The following is a 27,214-nucleotide window of genomic DNA, read 5'->3' on the forward strand; positions in this document are numbered from 1 at the left end:
CTTGAAACACCCACCCCAGGTTTCATTAAACTTAAAGTAGCTTTAGATAAACATTTCTTGGCTACACGACGCCCTTGCTGAGATCACCCTGCCGAAATACACTCCCGGAGCAGATGAAGTCATTCAAGAATGATCCATTTTTTTCACCACCGTCCGACACCATCGGGGTTCTCGCGCGATTATACTGGCACGGACTTTGAGTAATTATTTTTTTTCTGCCACCATTGTCACCAAATCATGAACTTGACTTTCTTCTCGGTGTTAGTGTTTGCTGCATGAAAAAAGCAAATCGATTTCGAGTTTGGTTGGTAAAACATGATGTCAGAGCGCTTTATTGCGCTATATGTTCAAGGACTTGGTTCCGGTTATGAATATGACCTAATCGAGGGCGACCGTCTTTGGACAAAGAAGGGAAAAAATATCTCGAAGAAATAATTGATGCGACTGGGACCAACGATTGTTGGCAACGGAGCTTCAAGAGAATTGATTGCAGTGTATTCTCACTCTCGAGTGGTGTGGAATTCCCGGAGGATTAAGACACCTTTTCGAATGATGCTTTCGCTTGTTTCCGATGGAAGTGCTCAGTGAGACATAAGGTTCGAGAACGCTGACACTGATATCTGGCCCTGGCCACATAAATCAGCTCCGGGACCGTGTTTTTGGCTAGCACAAGCCACACGGGTGCGTCCCGGCCAAAGACACACAGACATCATCCCGCACAATGTACATGCTCGTAGGTTATGTGTGGTGCAATCGATATAACTCTTCATGAAACACCTTCAGACGCAGCGCACAATTGGACGCCGTTTCTTATTTGGGACATTTTATAACGCCTCCACACCAAAACCGAGCCGAGAATTGAAAATTGAACAATAGCATACCGGTCGGGTCGGGCTCTGGAGAAGATGTCTCAGGGTGCTCGGGCGAGATTTTCGGCTGGAGCACCGTGGTGTCGTTGGTTCTCTGGGTTGGTGGGAGCATGAGTCCCTCCGCGTGATGCGTAGAAGGAGTAGATAGATTGAAAGAATTGTTGGAATGGATTTTGGAGTTCTATTTGGAGGTGTTGTCACCCGCCATCTGCGCCCAGTTCCATCGCTGGCTGCTTAATGCGATAAGTGTGTACTTCCGTTTTTGTTTCCGTAGTGAACCACTTTTTTTCTTCTATTTAAAAATAATTTGAATCGTGTGTTCGGGTTGATTGGGTCCATTTGCTTCGACACCTTTTTTCGAAGGCGCGGTACATATGGAGGTCGTTTTTATGAATGGTGTAAGGTCTGGTGTGCTTCAACCAAGAAAAAAAGACCTCTCGTTGTTCGGGAGGAAAATAGAGTCATCGATTTTCGGTTGCGCATGATTTGGAAAATTTGGTAACCATTGGTTGGGTGCAGCTGTGTTCTTGGTGAGTTCTTGCGCTGCTTCAGTCAATTATGTAATTTAACCCGCAGTCTCAGAAACGTGCGTGGAGTTAATTTTAACTTCATTTTGTGTTTCCTATTCTTCGGGATTCTTGGCCGGGAGAAAGTGTTTAACTTTCAGAACGGTGCCGGAGGTAGTTCGATGATTAAGATCGAACAGGAGCAGCAATGATTGCTGGAACTCTGGTGAAATTAAAGCAATAGAATCGTTTGGAAGGTTGGGTTTTTTTTTCGCCAATTTATTTAATTTGAAGTTGTAGGTCTCTCAATCAATCGCGCATAACCCGTTAGAACGACCCGCTAGAATGTGGTCCAAATTGAACGAAAACTATAACAATTCCCTTTACCAAAAAAACAGGCCTAGCGGAGAGCTACAAAAACACGCCGAACAGCACATTTCCGGTTTGAACAAGCTGGGCAGTGTTTATTAGTATGTAGACCGCCACCAAGCAGGTGTTGTTTGCTGTGTACAGAAGCCACGATTTTCCGCAACAACGGTAACGGGTGATGTGGCCCGTATTGCTACGGTAAGCCAAACACAGAACGTCATGGGGCGCCCAGTACGTCAATCACGTTTAATATCCCGCGCTTGGTTAAATGAGCTGAATCGCTTCCTAACCGCTGGTGGCAGGAAGAGTTAGTCGAGACTTCCTCAAGATACTTAAGATACGATCTAATTTGGATAGAAATTGTTCCGAGCCTCTTTCGATCCAACATACGAATTTCCTCCCTTGAAACGGGCAGCAAATCAAGGTAATGATAGATAGGTGGCTCGTGATGCACTTGCCTTCAAGTACGCGTTTCTTGAATGTTCGTCAATGAAGAAGCACATCGCGCAGGGAATGGTAAACATCAATCAAGGGCTAGTTTATGTACAGCATCCGTACAATGGGGTTGCTCATGAACGAAGCAGAGTACTTTCGATTTGCTGAGACCACATCCCCAAAACGAGCTCTTCTGCCCCCTTAAACCGTTTTGATGGGTCATGATCAAGTGTGCCTCTTCTTTTGCCTCCAAGGTTCCGATCAATCTCGGCAGGCTTAAGGCTCTAGTCTCATGGTCACGGTTTTTAATAATGAGCGATCGATCTAGCTGAACCCAGGAACCCTCTCCCCCCCCTCTTTCCATACGTCCTTTCACCTCAACCACATCCGCGGGCCGGGGTTTTTTTTGGAATCATATCTTGCGTTGTTCAAGAATTGATCGTCATAGTGTGGTGGCGTCGGCGGCGGTGTCGGACTTTCGGTTTGGCCCTAATTGGAAGGAAGTGACTTCCCAATTTCCAAAACCAAAACTGCTCCGTTGGTGTCTTTCTTTTACTTTCCTCCATTAGGCGCGACTCGGTGTGTTTTACGTCATTCGCGTTTGCTCTCGAAACGGTGCTACCCAGGGTCAATCATTCTTGGATTTCGATTTTCCACGCTGCTCGTTTCCGTCTGACGTGTGTTTGCTGGCTTGGAAGAAGGAGAAAGTCAAACAAAGCCTACAGATCGAAGGACGATGGCGATGCTTTGGGTAATGAACTTCAAGAAGAGGTCGTTTTTCTGCTTGGAGCTTATTTGGAGCAGTTTGCTCTCGAAGAGCTTGATTGTTAGCGCAATTTAGCTCGCCAAATTCCTAATCTGCTTGATTGCGGATTTTTGTTTTGAAGACGTTTGAGCAGGGAACACTTTGAGATGTTTTGTTTTGTTTGCTTAATTTAGAACCTCGTTTTATTGCGCCACATGAATTCTTGATTCCCACGATGTTTAGTTAGTTTTGGTAAAGTTCTCGCGTGGCGTATTTTCCCAATTTCCAAATCTCACACAAAATCCCCGGGGGACAATTCTTGTTTGTCTCGTAGGATTGGACGGTGTAGTTCTTGCGGTTTGCTTTATGAGCCGTAACCTGGATGTGGTTTTGGTGTGAAATTATTCAGCATGATCTCTGCTGCCCGTACCGTCGCCTGATGGGAAGCAAAACTATAAAATCTCAAGGTGAATGTACGAACTACGAATGTAGGGATTCTCTGGAGGGATTCATAGGGAACCCTTTTGGAGTCGCACCAAAGTCTAGAGGAACTAGCACCTGCTACTTGCCCATCAAACTGCATTGCCCACGTTCCAAGCTTTCTCTTGGGAAGGTATAACGAAAAGAAATTCAAGGAGACATCAGCACTTTGACACTTGATGGTGGTTTTTGGGGCGGGATAGAATATTTCCTGCCAGCAAGAGAAACACTGGCTTCCAAACCTGCTTCTTGGATTGTTTTAAACCCTGAAGACGCTTCCAGGAATCCATAAGACGCGACCTGACGCACCTGACAGCATCTTACGCACCCGGGAACTGTTCGGCGGAAACATCCCCGGACACCTTCAATGTTTATTTTATCGTGGCAAGTGCCTCTCTCCTTGACACCCTGGTTACCTAGGTACTTGAACGTTAATTTTATGCCATCATGAATCGTTTTTCTTGCCTCATCTGTTGCGCGATTGCATTAAAAAGTTCTCATTTGAATATATATGGCTGGAAATGGGATGTGTTGGGCCGGGTGAAAAATAAAAACCTCATCTCAAGAACCAGCCACACCTTCTGCTGTGTCGTACGTGCGTGAGATGCTGGGTGCGTGTGCCGTACTTTCAAAACCAACCAAAAAAAAAAGATGGGTTCAAGAAAAGGTGCGTGAAAGCGCATTAAAATCTCGATGAGCTTAAAGTGTGAGATCGGTGGGTAAGCGAAACACCTGGGTGCTTACCCCGTTGCTTGTGCCCTTAATTGTTAATTGTTAAGGGCATGGGTATTTTTTTATGGTAATGGTGGTTTGATTTGCCTTTCGTCTTCATCTCTTGAGAGGAGCAGCACAAGCGTGTGCACGTCCACACCAGGTAGCTTTTATTTTCACTTTGAGCGCCCGGTCGCTGTGCTCGTCAGCGACGTTAAGTGTCGTTGTAATCACCACCGAAACAAGAATGATTTATTAGTCAGCAAAAGGTGTACCCCGCTGGCAGCACTCGAGAAATTTGCCTTTTTTAAACAACAGGGTAGTCGCTTTTGATACGCCTCTCGCCCCTCCCGGGTGCTTGTGTTTTATGCTATGTGGAGCAAAGATCATACAGATCGTACCATGCCCGAGAGGATATTCATTTCTTCGGCGCGAATCATGAAATCTCGTTAAAAATACAAACATAAAAATGCATTTTGCTTCACTGCTTTATGTCACTTTGGCACTTCGCTTAAGTGTTGGAGATTCGGTTTGGAAGCTTCCACATTCCTCGCTTGAAGCCACACAGATCTTCAACCACTTTTGGGGCCGATTAAGTGTGTTATGAAATGTTTCGATTTGAAAAGGCCGAAATCAAAACCACTCCGTAGCACCGTGGTGGTGGGTGAATGCAGAAGAAATGGACACGAGTGCGCTTTCGGGGGTCGTTTTTGGGGGGTACGTTGTGTTGGTCATCGCGATGTGGTGGTAGACACTATAATTTAGCTATTTTCTCTCCCTCTGCTTTTGATTATTCATCGAACATAAGCTTAACGATCGTTTTGGCGAAATGCGGCAATGCTGGTCATTTCGTATGTGCAACATAAACTTCGCAACGGCCATAAATCAAACAGTGAGTCGAATGCATTAATACGGCAAAAAAAAATGTTTGAAATTTCTCAATTGAAACACAGTGATTCAATTGCATAAATCATAAGGACTCTTTTTGAATATTAAGGCAAACTGCAGGATTTAATTTAGATTTTATTAAACAACTGACTTATCGTTGCATTTTGAAAACTGATTCTGTTGTGCTGTCATCTGTTGTCTAGACAAAAAAATTGTAATGTTTGTGATATCACCTGGAACTCCCTGTACAATATACCTTTTATCGATCAACAAGATCTTAACCTAACAAGTGTCATCAACTTAATATCTGTTGAATTTTCGTTAGAATATAGAAGAACGAAACACTTCATCGAAATAGAAGGAATGTGAGCGCTTAAACTCTAAGTTCTCTAGGACCTAGAAGGAGGATCCTAGGTGGCTGTAGAGCTCTAGCTTCAGGTCTCGACCAGCAATTTCTGGCTTGCTTGATCTTATTGTACCTGGATAGTCAATCCTGCCTTGGAGGAGACAGTCCAGACCCTGTCTTGGCGAGTGAAGATCGTCATTGCTACTGCTACCAGGAAGCCCGCTATATGATTCGGTACAAAGGCTAGTGACATGGAATTAGGATTCAAGAATCTATTCCGATTCCAGCAGTGAAATATCTGATTTGAATCCAAGAAAATTCCTGAAGAATCCTGAGTGGATCTGGAGGGAATTCCGCTAATCCCGATAAGATTCTGACGATTGCTACAAGGTCGCGCCACGATCTAGCCTATCGCAGTTTTCTGACAGGACTCGAGATAGCATAAGCACTTTTGAATTATCATCTGATAGTTTCAATGCAATATATGCTGACGTTACCATGAAAGAGCTAATGGTATTCGGTCTTATCAAGTGAAAACCTCACCCCGTGTATATATTGCACACAGCCAAATCTTGATGAATTAGCAGTTCACAGGTCCTCTCTCACCGTGCATAAAACCCCCAACAGTCTGATACGGCATACCACGCGAGCATCCGATTTCGTACCCTCTCCGGATGTTGTGGATGGACGTGTAGGCGGGGACGGAAACTGCGAAATGAGTCACGCCAGAGCGCGGGGTCTCGATATGCCCGTGCAAAGATGGCGTTGGCGCCTTTGTTGCAGTTGAAAGATTTATTTCTCATTTCAGAGCAAACACCATCGCGTGTGTTGTGTTGCTCGCCCGTTTTATTGTTATTTCTTGCGAGAGATGATCATCACACGGCGTAGAGAGACAGTGCGGTTTGGAGTTTGGGAGGTTCGATTGCGTAGAAGTTGCAGTTGGCACGTATCGATGCGTGCCGTTTTTGTTGTGTGGTGGTTTGCCGTTTGTTTCACGCGCCTGCTCGCCATTGAGAAAACGGAGAAAAAATGTGCGATTATGAAATGGTTACGCATTCCTTCGCCACGCCAGCACGGCCAGCATCAACGCGAGGAGATGATGACGAGATGATGCGAGCTTGAAGTTTCCTGTCTCCTGCTGACGGGCGTTTCCTCATACTCCACGAACATGGGTGGTTGAGCACACGGTGCCGGTGGTTGTCACATTTTCGGGCGGTGTTTTTACAGATTTACCTCTTTGCTGTGAATGATTTAAATTTCACCATTTCGATGTGTGTGATTCGGCGGTGAATCGGTTGACGAAGGAAAATGGATTTTTCTGGCCTAATGTTGCGGCGCGGTTCGTTACCAGTGCGTTAATGTGCAGTAGTTCGTTATCTGTCGTGTGGAGTTGATTTGGGTTAATGCTTTAAAAATGTTATTTAAACAGCATGCAAACCCTTGACACAGTTTCACGGGCCGACTGTCTGGGATCCATTTTTCTTTGGTGGTTGACCTCACTAGGTAGATTCGGTGAGGAAAATCACAAGGAAAAACACACGGAAGAGATTTGTGGTGTGAAATATTTGGACTAATATTTAAAAGCAACCCTGTCAATTTGCTACCAACATAGCTGAAGAACCAATCAAAACCTAGTCACCTTTCAAACCATTCAGACTTCCTTGGTGAGTCCTACGGGTGGTCACGGATATTGTGAGGAACCTAAAAATATATTATCCCCATCACGCGCACGTCAGTGTGAGTTGCGTGTGCCGAAGTTCCCGAATTCTTCAGAACTCTCACACCATGCTAATGCGTGTGTGTCAAACTGCAGTCAACTGCAGTCAGTGATGCAATTTTTGACCTCTTTTTCTAGCGAGTCGTTAACACGCTCAAATCGGTTCGTTTCCGAGGTGATGTGACACCCGAAACAAGACTCGTTTTTCACGCATGCTTTCGAAATTCCACGGTACAGAACATCTTTCAATAGGTTCTTTAAAAGATTTTCCTTCTTTAGCCCGATATAACCTTAAAAAGAGAGGACTTCGAAGAGAGGTGAATCGATTCTAAGCAATCGATCCCGCCCGGTCATAGATCGATTTTTTAATGTGTAGCTGTGGCGTCATGAAACACGCCTTCTTCACACATTCCCCTAATTGGAAAGAGGCTGATTTTCGCGGCTTCGAACCATCTCGAACCGTTTATTCTCTCGAACCCCCAAAAAGGGATGCATCTCGGGAAGATGTTGTTGTGGGTTGTTCTATCTCATTCAACAAATTGTTTGTTATGCATTTCGGACAATCGTAAGCAGATGTGGTGGTGTATTATCGAGCGCGTTATACGACGCTCTGAAGTCAATAAAGCTTCAGAAGGCGCTCCACACACTGGTGAACGAATTCCTGCCCGGGCGACGGTTTATAACTGTTTTCGTGTTGATTGGATTTTACCATAAATGAGCGATGGGAAGTTTGACTCATCCAGATTTCGCTCGATGGCCGCTATCGTATCAAAAATATCGGTCAAACCCGGGAGTGAGGCCGAAAAATTGCTGTCAGATGTTTTTTTATTATTTCTTTTCCTTGAAGCGGAATCTCGCTTGCTCTGGCCGCTGATCTCATCTCGGGCGGCTGCTTTCTTTTGCTAATCCCTTTGGCGAACCTGGGATTAGGGTGGTGGTGAAGAAAAGTGACAGAAGGAAGGGAGAGTTTCTACAGCGGCATACGCTTTTGATATTGGCTTCTTCATCTCACATGTCAGGAACAATGTACTCTCTTCTCCTCGGTGTTTCGACATTTGGCAACTTGCCAGGATAAAGTCTCTTATCTATCTAATTCAAGCCATGAAGGCCGTATCCAGATCCCAAAAAAACTGGTCAAAATTGGGAAGCCAAGAATTTTGAAAACAATACAAAAAAAATTGTTACAAAAACTGTAATTAAATTTGGTGAAATTTGTTGTTAAAATATTGCTAAAAATTATCAAAAACCAGATATTTCCAGACGTCACATTGCTTACACAGTCAATGACTAGATGCTTCGCGTGCCCAACCAAGTTTTGTCTCCTATCCCATTATCGTTCACAATTCTGCGCCCATTGACCGGTTCTGTGCTGGGAAGCGGTTCATAAAAATGTCACCGGACACCCCATGGAACAGTTTTATGCTTAGTTGAATCATTTTTTTCTTCTCCTCCTGCTCGCCATTACGGCTCCGTCTTTAATCGTTTTGATGAGCTTAGCAGCAGGTCTAAAATCAAAACGGCTCTTTGGTAGGCTCACTGCTTCTTGGGAGACACATAAAGGTTTCTTAGTATTATTCGCGCTTGCTGCGAACGAGCGCAAACTATTTGTGCGATGCGTGTTGTGATATGTTTCGTTCTTTTGTGCGGTAGAGTGGCAAAAAATCGAAAATTGGGAACGATACTAGAGGAGATCAAATTCCACAGCTTCATGTAGATGTTGTGGAGTTCCACAGGCACAGATATTCTGCAAAAGCTGCAGGCCCTCACCAATTATTATCCGTCTCCCAATTCCCTCAACCGGTATCCTTTCGCGGGACTGGAACCGGCCTCTGATGTTATCGTCCGATGCTTTCCAGCTGCCTGCACGATTATGAATGAAATCGACCAAAAGGTGTTTCGTGTTTTTTGGATGTTGTTTTCAAACGCGAAAGAAGATAAGAAGAGACGCGAGTGTGACATAGTGGATGTCGCGGTGGGTTGAGCGTGTGCCTAAAAACAGTTATTGCAAACCAGCGCGCGAAAGAAGAGGGCATTCGATGTTTGATTTGTGTTTTTTTGTTGTCTTGGTTTTGATCGTCGTTTCTATCACTGACATGTGACGGGGCACATTCCGAATGAACACGTACCCCTAAACGCTTGGGGTTGATTCATTGGCACGGAGGTCCATGTTGAGGGTTAGGTTCTATCAAACCGGGTGCTTCGAGAGTTGGGGAGTTGCTGGACTAGATACGCTAGGCCAGACATTGGATGACTTCTTTAACTTGAACTTGAGAGCGAGAGGCGCTCCGGAGCACATGTGACGTTCGGTAGGATTAGCTTCTTGAGGCGGCCGCGCTAGACAAACATCTAATGGGCAAATAAATATGCGTGCAGGTGATGGAAGGAACATGTCGGTTTACGTTGGTCGGCTTTTGCGGCATTGCTCTTGGGAAGTGCGCCTCCTTTCCGCAAATGACCCGATCCCGTAAGCGTTTGTGACCCAGTTCCCGAATGTAAGTGAATTAATGGAATACAAGCGATGACGTCCGGGCAGACAGGCCGCGGAATCTATCATCGGAGTCAGTGGGTAGGGAAGGAGAGGCAGGGTGAGGAGAGGGTGTCGGTAACACCGGTGATGATGAAGCTGGATGAGGCTTACATAAAGCGAAACCAGAAACAATAAGGAAGGAATCCGCTATTGCTACCATCAGAACAGACAACAGAGGTTTGCTCCAATTTTTCCGATCGCGCTTGCATTTGGTCGCGAAGGTGTGGTAGAGGCTCGGGGGGAGGTAGAGGGGAACGATGAAAGACGAAGTTAAATTCGTCTTTTCCGCAACTAAATTTCCTGCCCGAAAGCGAGCAACCCGCAAGGGAAACCTTATTAAGGTGGTCCGTTTCTGGAGGTTCGGGATAAGACGACGACGGTACACGAGCGCCGCGATGCGGTGCGTGTAAATGGTTTTGTTTTTGGTCACTTAAGGTGTTGAAGATGAAAAGAACGGGTGGATGGTGGTGATGGTGGCCGCAAAACCTGCCGGGAACCAAATTGCTGTAAAACTGTTTAGGGAAGAAGCCGACTTTTTGGGGATTCGCGGCTGTTGAGGCAAAGAAGACTGGGACATACAGCAAATCGCCCGCTAAATCGATCTAATTCGTTGTACGGTTGACGATTTGTAGTGTTAGCTGATGGTGCCGTTTGACAGCTGTTGTGGTTGTTGTAAAAGGGAACCGCCAAAAGCAGTACACCGAACGGTGGATTTTTCGGGAAATTGATCTACTTTACTTAAGCGGTTTTGCGGTGGTTCTTTGGGAGACGTTGAACATGGAGAATGGTGGCGTTGAAAATGTTGAGCAATTACTCGGACGCATACGATTAAAGATTCAGTGATCGGTGGTGTACGATAAACTCGTAAGCTGAAATTAGGGTGTGGTTATAAAAAATAATAGTAAAGATTAAATGTAAACCGGTACTACTATGGCTTTTCGGTTGAGATTTTAATGAAAGCTTCACAATTGGTAGGTTTACTTAATGAGTAATAGAGAATTTCTTGCTTTTGACGACTGCATAGTCATATGACTTTTTGAAAGACTAAGCAAGCGTAGTTTTTGTGGATCGCAAGCTAGCTGATAAGGCGGCGGACTGGTGGCGCCATTGGTAGAGAGGCTGGATGCCACCACGAAGGGACCGGGTATCGAATCTAATCTGGATCGTTACTTTCCTTGGTCAGTATCGATTATTCATCGTCAAGGAGCATACAAGACTTTTCGAGGTTGTTGTTAGTGCCAAAGAAGAATTAAATAAAAAGAAGAGGAGAGTTTATATCTCAAGAGTGATGAGTTAAGCAGCTGCGCGCAGGTTCTCTAAATCGGGTATGTCTTACTTTGACAGCAACTACTTTGGTAGTGACATGTGAGGCTTCCTCCAGAAACATCTTGATTATAGAATGCCTTTTACAATTTAAAGATCTATTAGAATCGTTCCTTTTTCCCATAGTGCAATTTAATAGTGCAATCTTGTTGTTGAAGTAATTTTAACTGTATTTACCCTAACCTTTCCCCAGAAGCGGGAGGTCAACGTAGGTTTCCCATGCCAGACTTGCGCGAATGTCATGCTCCAGGTCCTCCCGAGTCTTTGTCCTCTGTCTAAGCAGCTAAGCGCTCTTTGTGACGGCCCTTTTCTACGGTCTGCGATCTGTAAAGGAAGGTCCATTATGGCGCAAAGACGACCTCGAGCATTCGCGCACGAGACCTAGCGGAGCCTCCGCCTAGGTCGCACATTCCAGCACACACAAACACACTCAGACCGACAATCCGAGATTTTCTTGTGCGAATCCCCGGCTTACAGAGCCTACGCGCAGGGGAGGACACAAGCGTTATGCAATTTTCCACCTTCTTGCACCGGTAAACGATCAGTTTAGTTGCGCATCGTCGTGCGCTTCATGTGCGCCCTCCCGGTTTCTTACCGTGGAGGTCGCTGCGCTGCGATGGGCTCCGGATGGGAGTGGGAATGCAAAACCCATCGGACGGTAACGTGGAAAACAAACAAATTGTGCTTCACTTAAGTGTATCCCTTGTGCCACCTGTGCCATTTGGTTGGGCCTGTTCCTTCCCCAGCTCGTTACGTTGTGATGAGTTTGCTGATGCTTTATTTAGTAGCAGTTTCCGCAGTTTGGTCGTATGCAAAAACCACGGTACTATCAAAGTGTGGCGAATTTGTGTTTCGCTATCTTTTAGTTGGCCGAACAAAAATCTCCCTGTGTGTGTGTGCGGTTTGAAAGAACAATGCAATGGCTGGCGTTGGTGGGTCGTTGATGGCAATCCGCTGCTGTGGTGCATCTGTCAGATATCTCTAGTGTTATGTGGTGCAGGTTGCAGATTGAATGGTGGATAAGAATAAAAAGGACAGGCTTATTGGTGGCAGTGATGCAAAATGCAGTTGCACAATCGTTTTTGCATAAGAATCATATCACACCGGTTTTGTGCAATCGGACTTTAAGTAAGGTAGAGATTGTGGAGAGAGATTAGAGGGACTTCGTATATGGCAGTGGGGTTGGATACTGCTACAGTTTCAATTAGGCCTAAATCTATTAGTACGCAGAGTTTCCAAGTACCTCAACGAATATTCTAGCAATGTGGGCTAGCCTTAATGATGATTTATACTGATGATTTAAATTTTATGATGCCAATGAACCAATTGTCTGCTCCTAGTCACGGTCTAATTTGACTTCAATTTTTTAATTGTTTATAGAACAGAATGTTCGAAAGTTTATTGCCTTTACCAGCGACACAAAATGTGTCTAAAAATTTCACATAAAACCAACCAATTCCATCGATGCCCTGAGGCCCGTTCTGTTGCTTGCTCGCACGTTAAATAATGGCAGCTGGCATAAAAACCTGCTCTCGCGCTGCAGCGGCGAAAATGGAAATGAGTGTCCATCGCTATACAAATTAAAATCGCATCGCAGCACATGTTCCAGGCCGATCCATGGTCAAGGTCAGTGGCCTGAATAATATTGGCAGTGTGCGAATGACTGTCGCGCTGACACAACACCCCCAACGCTCCATGTTCGTCGACCCGTTCGAACACACGAAAGAACGCACACTTGTAGGCCTTTGGTGCTGGAAAGCAAAATTGTGAAGAATAATTTATGCTCAGACAATTTCGCTTTTCCACGCGTTATCCCCCACCATCGCAGGAGGGCAAAAGGGCAAACACATCGACAAGAACAATGGGCGATGTGCTAATTAGAGCTTTCACACTCAACCGGCTGGACCGGAGCGGACCTGTGTCGATGGGAGTTTTGTGTATGCTATGTCCGCTCATCAGACTGTCGAGTGTGTCTTTGAATCGTCCTCTTCCGGCGGATGAACAAACTTAGGACTTAGGGCTTATGAGGAGTTGAAGCAGGAGCGCCTAATGATTGTTGCAGAACCAAGTTCAGAAGATTGTTTTGAGTCGTGTGAAGAAGTTAAACTAGCTCTTTCGCTAAGGCTTTTGCTTTTAATTTGGTTCCTGATGTAAAGGAACACGATTAGATCTGGTCCTGTCATGAAGAGTCGTTTTTGAGCTAATTAGACACCCCTTCCCTTAAGTATGATTGTGCAAGTGTCAACTAGTCAGCTTTAAAGTGTACAGTTCGACGAGGTGATGGCGAACCGTATCAGACGTTGAAGATCTTGAAAGATCTTCCTTGATTCTAAGGGACAAGCTCTGTTTCGTACCTCACTTTAGACGCTAGTTTTACGATGCTTTCTTCCCTAGGACACTACATAATTGCTTTCAATGGCGTGAAATCTTCGAATCCACAACCCTCCTATACGCGAGATAAGATCTCGTGACTGAGCTTAATGTACTCGACGATGTGCCAAGATGATCTTGACAGTGAGGACCGAAATCGGGATCTCTTCTTCAACTCTAAACCGGAATATGGGCCATTTTAGCCGGTTTCCTTTCGGAGTCGTTGTTAACGGGTCTCCTGTGACGCCAAACCTTTGCCGCCCATTGGGCACTTTTCCCACACATTAACGTTCGCTCGCTCACGACGCTGTGGCACAGGAAAGGCAGATCAACCTGTAATTTCATTGTTTTATTGGTATTATTTAATTCGTGTGATGCATTTTCATCCGCTCCGGTGGTGTCCCTCCCAATTTCGTGTTTGATTTTTGGAGAGCACATTATTTTGCGCAAACATCCGTAATGGCAAAAAAACGAAGGTAGATCGGATCTCTCGGATTCCTTTCGCCAGGTTGCGTGCGTGCCTTTTTGGGTTGGTGGTCGGTATGGGCCTTTTTCCTGTGCGGCGCTGGGTAGTTAGTTTTACGACGTTGAGTGATTGCTCTCATTTCATCGCTTCCGGACGGCGGAGATTTGGGCTGTGCGCGACGTTGGAATGGGCTAATGTTTGTTTGTGTTGGGCGGGGGATTGGCGGTTTTTTGTTAGTGTGGAGTGCAAAATTGCTAAGAGGTCTCTTCCGACATATTTACGTCATGTAAGACGTATTACAGGTGAAGACCGCACGCTCCACCGACGTCCATCAGGCAGCACTCTGTGGCGTGAGAAACGGCAGACCTCGACCAGAGTGGGACTGGGCCCAAAATCGTTGGTGCATTCCGGCCGGCGTATAGGAGTTTTGTAATTGAACGCCAAAACTTTTGGCCAACCTTGTTGCCCTCTCGTGGCAAAAATAAATATCACCTACCACTTCCTCCGAGCAAAGGGGGGGTGGTGGGCCCATTTGGTCGCCACGTGATGATGATGGATTGGAATTCTGTCCAGAGACCCTGGTGGTGGCGGTGGAGGCGGCGGCGGTTTGTAAAATTTTATGAGATCAATTAATTTATGAGAGCGTCTAGTAGTTGGACTAACCGGAGAGAGAGAGAGAGACACAACGGAAATCCTACAAATTACTGTGTGGAGATCTGACAATAATGTATGATACATGAGCACTTACTGCTCTGGAGTGTCTTAAAACACTCCTAAGTGATGAATGCCGAAATCAGAAAAGTGTGATGGGTATGTGTTTTATGGTTATGGTGATTGCTTCACTAGAAGTGGTCAAAGTGGTTGGGGGTGACGATGATATTGTGCAATAAAAGCATGAAGTAAACGCCAGATTTGAGCACACGTCCGTTTTGTCACATGAAATGGCGTCAGAGACAAGGGTGTGGTTTGATGAACTGGAGAAATGTGCTCGGTTTTAGGCACAAGTTTATGGACGAGATGTCTAGGGGACTGGAATTTAATTTGGACTGCTCGGTCATCCAATTAAGCGTTTGTACTCAAAGCGCTGGATAAGCGATCTGGGAAGTAGTAAATGTCATCTCCACAAAGGAACTTGTGTTCATTCTGGTCCCGGGATGATCAATCCCGAAACTTGTCACCCATTTCCCATAAGTTGCGCACGCATGCACCCTCCAGCACTTCGATGACACATATTGGAGAGATGGCAAAAAGAAGGAAAAAGGAAGGTCTCAAACCAGAATTTCCCGCCCTCGAGGTACTTTCTACACAGTTGCCTTTAACGACCGGCCCGTCTCTCCCACTAGGCGGCACATTTTTTCTCATCGAAGCTCAACCAGAGCCCGTTGGCATGATTGCTTTTCGGCGTGATTTGTGGTACGTTAATTAACAGCAAGATGAGCCGCGTGGAATGGTAGTGTGTGGAACTTGTTTTTTTGTGTGTTCCCTCCCCCAGCCCGGTCTTGTGTCCGCTGACAGATAAAGATTAAAAGACACACATGCATCACCTATCTCCAGCTCACCATGCTGACTTGACGTTGATGAGTTTTTTTTTGCTCTCTCTGTTGTTGTTGTCTAGTGGAAGTTGCGATGCTTTCTTTCGGGAAAGCCTGTGAAAAAGATGTATGCGGTGCAGTTGTTGTGTGCGGCGCTGATAATCAGAGCTGCGGGTGTGGGTGGATTTGGTTTGCTATCACATATGGCTGCCGGGTCTCGTAATCCCTCCCAGTCATCGTGATGATCATCGGAGCAATAGGCAGTCATGTTGTCAACTCGTCGCGCCCTTCACGGATCATGCATTTTGGGGGCGTACGTGCGTGATGCTGCTGCTGCTGCTGCTGCAAGTGAAAGCCTTTCACATCAGCGCATGATATGGGAAAAGGAAAAAAGGGGGAAGATTTTTCCCATGGATCACGGTGCGTCATCTGTTTTGTCTAAACAGATTCGTTTCGCCAAGCTTGTCTTTTTTTGTAGGGTTGATGGGTGGTGTGATCTATATATTGGACGAGGTAGGCCTAGATTATCTGAGGGTATCTGAGGACAGATGAGAGTACTTTCGCTCTCAAGATGTTGGGAGAATGTCTACTGATTATAGTTTTGAGGAATATACGAGGTTGTTGTCTGTGTGTATGAGCTAGATCGTTCGGCGACATTCTCTTGACGTGACCATCCACTGGATTTCGGTGGGATTCTAATATCCAACTGTGATGTCAGTATATAGTTGTCAAAGAATTTAAGCTCTGGAGGACTTGGCTACATTTTTGACTTCCTTGGCTTAATATACCTATTGTTGAAGGGACAGTCCTAGATAGATTCTCCAGACAAGAGATGGAGAGATTGGTCGCTCAACTAATACTATGTCACTGGTCCATTCCTAAGTTGGAAGGTTGGCTACTGATCAATATCACGAGGAACATTGGGGATCGTTGCCATCTGACTGAATCGTCCGGTGTCATATTTATGACGTCTCTAATCCATTGGGTTCTAGCAAGTTCAATACTCAATAATGACATGATTATAATGCTGAAAAAGCACTTATTTGCAGAGTACAGATTTTTCCAAGTTCGAATATCTCAGGTACGACAAAAACTTCCAATATATAGAATGATGTACTGATATTTGCCCCAAAAGCCGTCCAATTAATTACAAAATCGTGTCCATTGAATCGTGTCACTTTGGACGATGAACTGTAACCTTGAGACATAAATTTCGCTTTTCATTACACGGTTCAGCGGATGAGTGAACTCCCTATTTCATTAAACGGAGTACATTTCTGAGCTCTTATTGATTTTGTACCTTGCACTAAAAACTAGTCCATCTTGGAGCATCGCTTTTGAAGTATGAAATGAATGTTTAAAACCATAAACCTCTCGCTCCCGGCGACTATGTTGCGTTGATGCCACCTCACTACCATTACCTCGGGTCGTCACTGTCATGTTGGGTGGAGGATTTTTTATGCTTTCGAATTAATTAGAAATGTCATTAGGCAATGGCTGTGCTTTGGTGAGCTCGTCGCAGTTTTTCTTCCTCTTCATTCCGCTCAAATTTGTTAAAGGTAGCGATGGAAAGTTTTGAAGGTATTTATATTTTCGGGCCGGTCGGGGGTTGCGTTTGTTTAGGCTTTTCCATCGGCTGGTGGTGCTTTGGCACGGCATTTTCCCTTGCGCGTTTGGTCGGTGGCGGCACGTTTTTGTTTTGTTGGACGTTTGTCGTTTTTTCTTTATAAATTACAAATTTTTCACCATCACTTTTCTCAATGCCGGCCCGAGCAGTAGTAGTTGGTTATTTGTTGCCCTTTTTTTATGCTTCCCTCCTCAGGCCTCGAAACGCCAAAACACACCCTCGGTTACCCTTTGGTGCGTGGCTTGTCGAGGTGTGTGCGTGTGGGAGAACCCTCCCATTAGGCGCGGGAGGGTTTGTTGACGGTGCCGGTGTGACTAATGCGGCACTGTGGGTGCTACAACTTTTCCATCCGTACTCCTCCGATCGTGCACACACTTGTGTTTCACTTTCGTTGAAAGTTGTTTTTCTCTCTCCCCGAAAAAAAGGCAGAAAAAAATCCTACAGCTTTCCCGCGCATTGGAAAAGTGACCTGCGGCGATGAACATAGACCCAGACCCGGGCAAGAGGCACGCGCAGTCGATGTTCACTGTTTTGTTGGACAGGTTTTATCTCCACCAAGCAGTAGCTGGTGGTGGATGCGGTGCACAAGAAAGCAATTTTTCGGAAATGAATTTTCCCGCCATCGCCGTAAGAGCTAAGTGAGGTTAGTTTTCTGGTCGTTAGTTTTTACGGCGACAGTTTCGGAAACATTGAAACCACACTTTTTGGGGGCTGGGGATGTCATCTCAGCTGTCTCCGCCTCCGCTGTTGAAGCCTTCCTGGTGGTGATGAAAATTTTGTAATTAAATTGCTGTAGGGTTGTGGGTGCGTCTTGTTGTTTCTGTTTTCGGTACATCATAAAACAATCAGAAAATGCATTCAGTGCATGTCGGTTGATGGTATAGGGCCTGGAAACGTGTTGGGGACGATGCGGAGATGATGGATGCTTTTTGGGAAAGGAAAAGAATATAATTTTTAATAGCGGTATGTGAAGTGTTCAAAGTCGGGGCATTGCATACAATGTCCGGGAATATACACGAGACAATAAAAATAGTTACGGTGCGTCAAACATGAGCAGGAGCAGTGGGGGATTTGACTATGATTGAGGGTATTTATATGGCATCATAAATGTTCTCACCGACGAACATAATTCCTATTCCTGTCCTGGCACAGCGGAAATAACTTGAACTCTCCAACACGAAAAGTGTCTTAGGTACATGATCATTTAATTTTATTACATGTTCCTGAGTCAAATAAAAGTATTTTTAATTTACATTGAAACGAGAGAAATATTGGAAAATTGTCACTTGTTTTCATCTTACATCAGACGTTTTGAGAATATGGCGCTCGAATTCTTGGCGTCAGAAAATCCCTGGAAGATAAGAACAGCAGGCGAATTGTGGGTACGATATTTTTCGAGTCTTGGTACGCTGGACTGATTATGATGGATATAGTAAAATAAATAATCTTGGAGCCTATAAATGGCAGAGCCGGATCTCTAGTTCAGGAAGTTCAGGAACCAATGAAGCAGAAATCTCCTTCTTCAGGATTACCAAGTTATGGTCCTGAGCTCTAATTCTGGAGAACTAGTGAGAGACCACGACAATGTCTAGTCAAATGCCAAATCTGATCAACTGAGTTCTACTAGAGCAATTGAGTTATGTTTCAGAATATATCTAATTTCGCAGACACTATAAAAACGTTCTTACTCCCAGAACTTGTCAGCGAAACATTCTACTTGGGAGCCCATTTGAACGGTATCGTTTCGATCAAAACCAGGTGCATTCACCTTTCCCGTGTTGGGGTAGTTAGATGGAAAACCCTTCCATAAACCGGCTGTCCATAGTTCCTGTTTGCTACTGCGCTTGCTTTATTAGAACGCTTTGAGTGCATTTTCCCCGGTGTTCTGAGCGGCTTTTTTTTTGCGCCGCATAGGGCAGCTGTTGGCCGGAGTACGCGTCGCGCGCCAGCCCCTACGCGCGCTCATCAAAGCGTAACACTTAATGGGGCCCAATTCTGCCGTAACTTTTGTTCTGAACATGACTTTCCAAATGTGTACGTTTCCGCTAGTTACATGCATGTTGCTTGCATGCGCTTGGGATAGACGAGTTCGCGATTCTTCGATGCTCTGGCGCGAGCGCTACTCTCTATTTCACTCTCAAGTCTGGCGTGGAAGATTTAAAGGGTCACGGTTGATGTGTGGCTAAACTGTAATAGGGAGATTGAGTGAGCTACCATCCGATTTTGTGTTTTCCGATGCTCATTTTCCGTTGATAGTGCTGTCAACGTCTACCGTTAATTTCCTGGAACACCAGGGCCTGGTGCGGTGCAGTAATGTTCACGTACTAGCCGATGCTGTGCTTTTCTGCCGAGAGTTGCATCGTACTGATTACCGTACCGAAGCATCCGGAAAGCATAAACCTTCGTCTGCAACGCTTTTGCAAACGCTGACATTATCGTTGGTAAGCGTACGGCGCAGTGTGTACGCATATTATCATATGCAGACGAATATCTTCCCAGCACCTGCAGCAGGAAGCTGGTGACCTGGTGCTGCAGTGCAACACTACAGGAAGGACCGGTTCTTTCATCTGGAGAAAGAATTCACAGAATGTTGTTGCACGTTGCAAGGGAGAAGCGGAGATGTTGCTGCTGCTATTGATGTGGTACATTCCGGCAGCACGAAAAAAAAAGGCTCAAGAACAAGTTCTCTGCTCATGTAACGAGTTTTGCATGGTTTTTTTATGAGTGAGAACGAGAGAGAAATGGTAAACATGAGTACAAAAATATGAAAATACCGTACTACGGTCTGCCTGATAAACGCTGGGATGTTGCAGTGAGGAAGTGAATCGATGCAAATGGGGAACAGCATCAGGAAGAATGTTCGCATCGGATAAGGAGAAGAATCGCACAAAGGAAGTGCAAATGTGGGTAACGAAGTCAAAGAACTTTACAGACTGGAGATGGTGTTGTTTTGGTATGAGATATCTAAACAGTTTATTTGTAGTGAGGTACAGAAGAGATTTTAGCATTGCGTCTATTAAATTTTTTAAGTTAAAGTCAGGGATGTGTAGATCCTTTCGCAAGTAGAATAGCAAATAAGGCTACGGAAGTTCATACTAGGACATCATCCGCCGCTTCTTTAAGTTATAATATCTAGAGTTACGTTTTCAGATGATATCACAATAACAGTTTTTCAATTTCATACGGCCAGTACTGTAGTTAGAGTTGTTTCAAAGTGGCTCTATTTTATGATGGAGAGTACAACTTCAACTTCAAGATTGTGAAGATCTTGAAGAGTGTGTACAACTATCATGTGAGGACAGAGCTACTTTGTGAAAACTGAGCTTCGGAGTGCGATATCTTGTGAGGTCAGAGATTCCTAATGGTCACAGCTTTCCAAAGTGGGAGTAGATTATTTGAGGACAGAACTACTTAGTGAGGTAAGAGCTACCTAGGGCGTCAAAGCTTCTTAAAATTACAGAGCTTAATCGTGACATCGTGAGCTTTGTGTCTAGAATAGTTCTACACATAACTGATAATTTTGGCTTATCATGTGATGCCACTCTCTTAAATATTGCAATTTTTACGAAATCATCTGAATTTCCTGGTATTTTTGCTAGCAAATTATTCTCCTCAAGCATTTTTATCTGAGTTCCGGTTGAAGTCGTAATTTGTCCTAATGTTTTGTTTTGGTTCGTTAAAATTAACCTCACACTAACGAGACAGCAGCTAGATGTAAAACAATGGAAAAAAAACATGGCTACAAAACAAAAACCCCAAAATGCAATTTTCCGTGTTGCGAAATAGGAAATATCTGCACACCACCACCATGCTCAAGGTTTGATCATCTTCGTGTCTGACCGGCGACTATACTCTGCGCTTGCTTTCTTCGAACGCCGGCCGAAATGCATTGCAATTGCTACCAGAGTGTGCGCCTTCACCGGGTTGCTAAGTTGAAGATCCATCATCATCTTGGCGGATCAAAAAACGTAAAATGATTATAATAAAAAAGGAAAACGGAAGCCTCCGGATGAACATTCATCTTCCGGGAAGAAGGCCATTTGCTAATCACTGTTTTTGGCCCGTTTAAGTTCGCATTTCGGTGGTAGCAGAGCAGTCTCCCACCCACCTGTTGCTACTTCTTCTCTTTCCCGCTAGACAATTTTGCACTACACCTTTACTGTTTTTGCGTACCTCGGTGCGTACCTAGTAGGCCTTTGATTTCTGGTAGGCTCAATTTTATGTTTAAGAAATTCGGATGAAAACAAAGAAAAACATTTATATTTAAAACACAAGCCATGTTCACGCAAACTCAACTGTTTTGGAAAGTGAAATCTAAAGCACAACAGTGCACAGGAAGCGCTGATTAATGGCAACAGTAAAGCAATAACGGACTCGGTCTGGTGCAAAACAAACGGGCAAACTGGCGCGGTCCACTAGCTCGTAGGACACTAATTACACATTTTTGCGCACCACAGGAGATCACGAGAGAGTATGCGAGAGAGAGAGAGAGAGGATTTATAGCTTTTGTTCTATGTTTTGTGCCCAAAACTTTCATGGCAGACGAGACACTGAAAGGGAAAACAGCAAACAAAATAATGAAGCTTAACGTTTGATCGTTAAAAAAAAGCAAGGGGGTTTACATGATGCTGTATGACGGTTTTATGAAGCTGAAGTAGGTTAAGTTGATAAGTTTGAAACAGTTTTTGTTGTAAGTCGATCCCAGCCGGAAGACTGTTTGGACAGCTCGTGTGCGATCGTATTGACATGTCCACCTGACTGGCGGTAATTCGAAACCCCTGTGGCGCGTTCAACAGTTCAATACGGTTTCCGTTTCCATATTGGGTCTTCGTTTCCCAGCGGCAGATTAGCCATGGCGAGATATGTGTGACGGCTACCGAAAAAAAAAGGACGCGAAGGTGAAGGTAACGACGGCTTTTAATTGACTTTCCCCATGCGCCATTCGAGTGTATGTTGTTGGGAGGGCTTTGGGGGGACTTTTTGTGTTCAGGAAAAAATACTGTTTTTGTGCTACAGAGTGAAGAGTGTTAGGAGCTCTGTTAGCGATAGAGTGAGTTTTGATTTAACCGCAGTTAATTACTACCGCAACTCTCGCAGCAGGGTGTCATCGGATATCGGATTTCGGTTTCCGACACCTATTCTCGTACGTGTGGACGTGTGTGGGGTCTTTGTTGATCGCATGGATTCTTCTGGTTGAAAACGAAACCTTTTTCTCCCCGTTTTTGCGACATGCACGGTGAACGGATTTTGGACAGAAAAAAGGGGGCTTTTAGATGATCATCCCGGCTCACGCTGTGTTTGTCGCTGTATCATCGTCGAAAGAAAGTGGGCTTTTGCTGTTTAACAAAACCTCCGTCTGCAAGAGAGTGAGAGTGTGTCCTCGGTAACTACAGTAGCACACTTGTTTTTAGCCAGTTAGCCTCCCGTCCCGACCCGAGATTATTGCCGGCGGCCTTTCGGGTAAATGCAATTTATAAATCAATGTCAAGTCGCCGTGCGTTCGATGTATAAACCACGTATGTGACCTGAACACGGCACGGTGTGACGGCTGCATGACGAATGGGTATTGTCGTACGGGTACGGGAGCTTCACTTTTTCCCGAGGTCTGCCGAGATATCTTCAACGTCCTAGGTCGAGGTTGTCCCCGGGGCCGCTGACGAGCCTGCACTTATCTAGCACCACTTCCAGTCTTACACCGTTCGGGCAATTACCGACGGATGCGTTGAGGGGGCAGAGGGACTGATGATGTAGCGGCAGTTACATTTGCATGCCCCAATCAACTGACTACTACTGACCTAGCGCGAGAGCCGCCGACTCGTTTTCGTCGACCGAGGGAATCTTACGGACATGCGGAGTCAGGTCCAATCGAGGCTAGCTTAAGAGGCGGGTGGGACGAGTGTTGCTGATCGCATGTAGATCTTATCGATCGATCATCGACCATCGATCGGACGCATCTGTGGTCGTGTTGACTAGTGTTTCTTAAAGGTCCTCCTCTGCACGGTAGTTTAAAAGTGTCACACTCCCCACTGCACCTTCAGAGGTTTCCAAAAGATTCCATCCCCCGATCGGTCTTTTTTCTAGATTCGTATCGGGTCGTGTGGTGGCATGTTAGCTGTCATCGGCTAGTGGTATGTCTATCCATTTTCCTCCGCAGGGCATCTTCATTTGCTTCGCGTTTCGATCAAGAGTACCTGCTGTCCACGGTCGACATGAAAACCAGTAGCCAATCAAGGCAGGCAACATGCGTTCCAGTTTTGTGCACGCTAGATCGATCCGACCCCGGGAGGACGTCCAAGGATTTATTTTTCAAATAAAAATTGTAATTAAATTGTAGCACGATGAAATGAAGTTTGCAAAGCGTTAGATTGGATGTTTCGTAACGGGATATGGTTGCTGCTCTGGGGCTTATCGTTAATCGTTTAGCTATCAGCTTTTTCTTTCGGGCAATAAGGAACAGGAATTGGAATCGTGTTTTCCCTCCATCAGTGTTGTCCAATACATTGTTTGAGGAATTAGTTATATTTTTAGTTTATAATTCTATAAATTATCTTAAAATATATTACCGTCAACTTAACATTTCCTGGACATGAGCCTTGCGTGGTGAACCGTTAATTGCTTCAGTCCCTAACTAAGTAGTTGGATGTTCATTGAGTCATGTTTTATTGAATTTAGCCTCACATGCGATACTTGCTGCAGTACTAAAATTGCACTATTTGCCATAGTATCGATGTTGGAGCTGAAAGATTTGTGTGTGTGTGTCATAAATCAACAGCACTTAAAACACTGCAGTACCAGGTGACGGAAGCAACCGACTGGTGCCGCTCTGTTGGTAAACGAATTGCTTGAGAGTGTGCGCTGTCAATAAAACTACAAGCGAAATAATCCGTCATGGTTGGTTGAGAAACGTTACACAGCCGACGGTGTTGTGTTTGCAATTTGAAAAATTGTGTGCTTTTTTGCATAAAGTTTTAAATTGTGCAAATGAAGTATGGCAACAGAGATCTGAAGTTTTACAGGGTTTTTTCAGGTTAAATAGTAAGTGTCCATTTGAATAACACAATGGTCGCTTTTTATTGAACAAGTGTCAAAGGTATTTGGAAATGATATTCAATAGCCAAGCAGACGAATCTGACATTTGTTTAACACCAAGTGCGAATATTTTTTTATTGGCGTGGACAGTGTTGTCAACATATTATTGTTTGATCTGGTAAACCCTGTATCAAATTGATATTACTTTGTACGACCATTTTATTCGTATTTGCTGATGACTCTGCCACATTTTAACCTCAAAACTTCCCTTTTTGTTGTGCATAGTGCACATTTGCGAACATGTTGCATTGTTTGAACGCGGTCCTCCTTTTTTTGATCATTTCTTCGTGAGGCTTTGAGGTTTTAAACAACCCATTGGTGGGTAGATACTCGGTTAGCGTTGTCCCAAAGCTCAATAAAAAGAGTGCAACGATGCGTAAAATTTATTCGCCTTTGACACACAAGCGCTGCGGGGTAGTACTTCAACAAAAAACCAAAGTTGTGAGGCATTTTGTGCGTAAAACTAAAATTATCCATTTTTCCAAACCAAATTTCTTGTTTACTTTAACCAGTTTGTTTTGGGCTTTGTTTTGGAGTACTTCCTTCTCGTGACCGGAAAAACCGGCTGCACCGAGCACCGCTGGATGCAATTGTTTTCGTTTGCCTGTGACCGGCTGGCTGGCTGGCTGGCGGTCGGCCGGCGTGGACATCAAGATGCATCGCGCGATTCGGCTGTTGATTGCGTACGTGCGCACACGCGTCCACAAACAAAGCTCTGTGCGCACTTGTGCACTTGAGAGATCTCTTATGTAGCTAACGAGCGAGCGGGATGAACCGTAGATTCTTAAGTGGCCACTTAGCGTTGGGTGACTCGTGACTTGGGGCGGCACAGCTGTAAACCGCTGGTGCCGCCATCAAACTCCCTGATGCCTCGCGCTCCACTACTCAAAGATCATTATCTCCGTGCATGATATCGATACGTGAGTAGTGTCACGATTCACGAACACCGAAGAGAGCCCTTGAAGTACTAAACGGGCCTACGGGCCCCCACCGAAACACTCACACACAAAATCAAAATAGAAATAAGATGTACCAAAGTCATCCAGAAAGTTGGTGGGTTTTTTTTCTTCTAACGCTTGGGAGCGATGGTCACCGACCGCCAACTTCAAACCTTGAAGAGGGAGTTGGGACCTAGAATAAACAATAAACAGAAATCAATGGTTCGTGAAAGAGGGTGTGTGTGGCTGGGTCATGATCAAATGGGCGGCCAGTGCGTGATTGATGAGGTGCTTTCACTGAGCGCAGGAACAAAAAGTAAAACACCTTAAACCCACAACAATTGGGGAGAAAGTCACGCCCGGGACGCGTATCTCTTTATGGGATATTGGGATGTATGACATGATGCCCATGTTTGTGCTGGAATCGTGACGACCGGGGTAGAACAAAATTTGGGGAACTTTACTTCTTCTGATTTGATTAAGCTTGATTGGGAACGAGGAAAAACATTTCCCATCATAAACAGGTGGGTGTTGTTGGACGTTCCACTCATGTAGCGATTGCTCGGTATGGTCAAAGTTTATGTCTTAATCAATTCTCCTCTGTGGAAGGTAGAGTTTCGAGCAACATTTAATTTTCTCCCCTCCATTCGAGCTGTTTTCAAGGTCAATCGAGAAGGAAATTCGTTATGCCGTTTTCCGCATTCGGCTGCCGTACTGCGCAAGTACGACAGATGTTATGAAACTTCCCCTTCAACGTTTGACATTTTACGACCGAAAAGTATGACGTTTTGCGGTGTTTTCCATCGACCGCTGGGAAACAATGACGTCACGTCGGTTTTCGCGTTGTTGGAGCTTCGGACAGCGAGGCCTTGGGGAAGGTCCATAAAACGAAAGTAATGAAGCCGCCGGTTGGCTCGTTAAGCAAACATAACTAACCTAGGCAGCACATAAAGGAAATATCGATTTCTCCAACGACGCTGCGTGCACGTGCTTTAAATTCTAGACATAGCGTACCGGACATGGAGCTCTAACGTTCCAACCTTCGGTAGGAAAACCGATCGACTGGTGCGTCTAGTTCTCGTTATAGCTCGTAATCGTTCTGCGAGGCCATAACTGTAGCATAACACCGAGGTTAACGTACGACAATGGAAATGGGAAAATGGAGAGCAGAAAAAATGTAGCTCAAACGGTTTAACCAGCTCTCAAGTCCTTCAAAACGTTGGGTGGCGAAAAAAAACTGCGGCAAAAATTCGCGTGTCGCCGTGTGTACGTCGTCAGCGATTTAATAACGCGTCACGGTTGGCCGGCCACGGTTGCTTTATTGGATCGGATTCATTAGATACGAAGTGATTTGGTGATTTGTTAGAATGATGATTGTTTTTTGGAGTATGTCTCTTCGGTTTGTGTTTTGTAAAGCTTCTCAATAGACCTTAATAGGCCTCGTCCGTTTGATGTCACACGATTGTATCAATTAGAGCTTGTGTTGATACAACGACCGACAGCTAATAATTTTCCTAGTAGAGCTTTTAACTCTGTTTTACTTTAGAATGGTTTTGAGGGTAGAATTTATTTCACGGGAAATGCGTATAACCTTGAAGGTGTACTTGGTGTGTCAGTTATAATAAGTGCTGCATGTTTGCTGGTTATGGTTCAACCAGGAAGTTCCAAAAGCTCCACGCTGGGTTTTGTATCGTTTAGTCACGGCTTAAACACACAAAACATATTTACTAAATTAGGTTAGAATGGCTTAACGGCTTCTGCCAGGGTAGGGAATGTAAACTATGAGCTCGAAACGATCTCAAATATAAGACTCTCCTCTTCCCATATTGTGCAAACGTACCCTTACGCAAGTGCACGCCGAGCATGTTTTACACGAACTCTAACGCACAGACGATTGAGTACGAGGCCCCTTTTTCCCTTCTGGATGCGTGGGGGTTGCGAGCATAAATTTTCCCGGCTCGAAGAAAAGTGATACACACCACGCGCGTGTGGATTTTTCCTCGGCTTCACAACGGCAGCACGCGTTCAACTTGCTGCGATGCATCCGTTCGTTTGCCACGACTGGCTCTCGACATCATAATTATGGCTAAGCAGATGCATAACGAGTGTGTGATGAACGATCGGTCCCGCTTGCATAGAGAGGATTTCCTCCACCGAAGCGTTTTCCGCATCGTTATGGAACTCGACGATGTTCTTTCTGTGGTGCCGTTCGGCAAGATGCTTTCTTCGGCAGATGATGCGCTGGGAAAGTAAAACGACCCGCTGCTGATGCTGCC

At 45.0% G+C, this 27,214-nt stretch overlaps 1 protein-coding gene across 9 annotated transcripts in view; it reads left to right on the forward strand.

Moving 5' to 3' along the window:
- Nucleotides 1-27,214, forward strand: part of LOC118513755 (protein spire) — a 122,917-nt gene that overhangs the window by 2,762 nt on the left and 92,941 nt on the right. The gene's annotated exons all lie outside the window — the stretch shown is intronic.

The sequence above is a fragment of the Anopheles stephensi genome, chromosome 3 (assembly GCF_013141755.1).
Source record: "Anopheles stephensi strain Indian chromosome 3, UCI_ANSTEP_V1.0, whole genome shotgun sequence".
Lineage (NCBI taxonomy): Eukaryota > Metazoa > Arthropoda > Insecta > Diptera > Culicidae > Anopheles > Anopheles stephensi.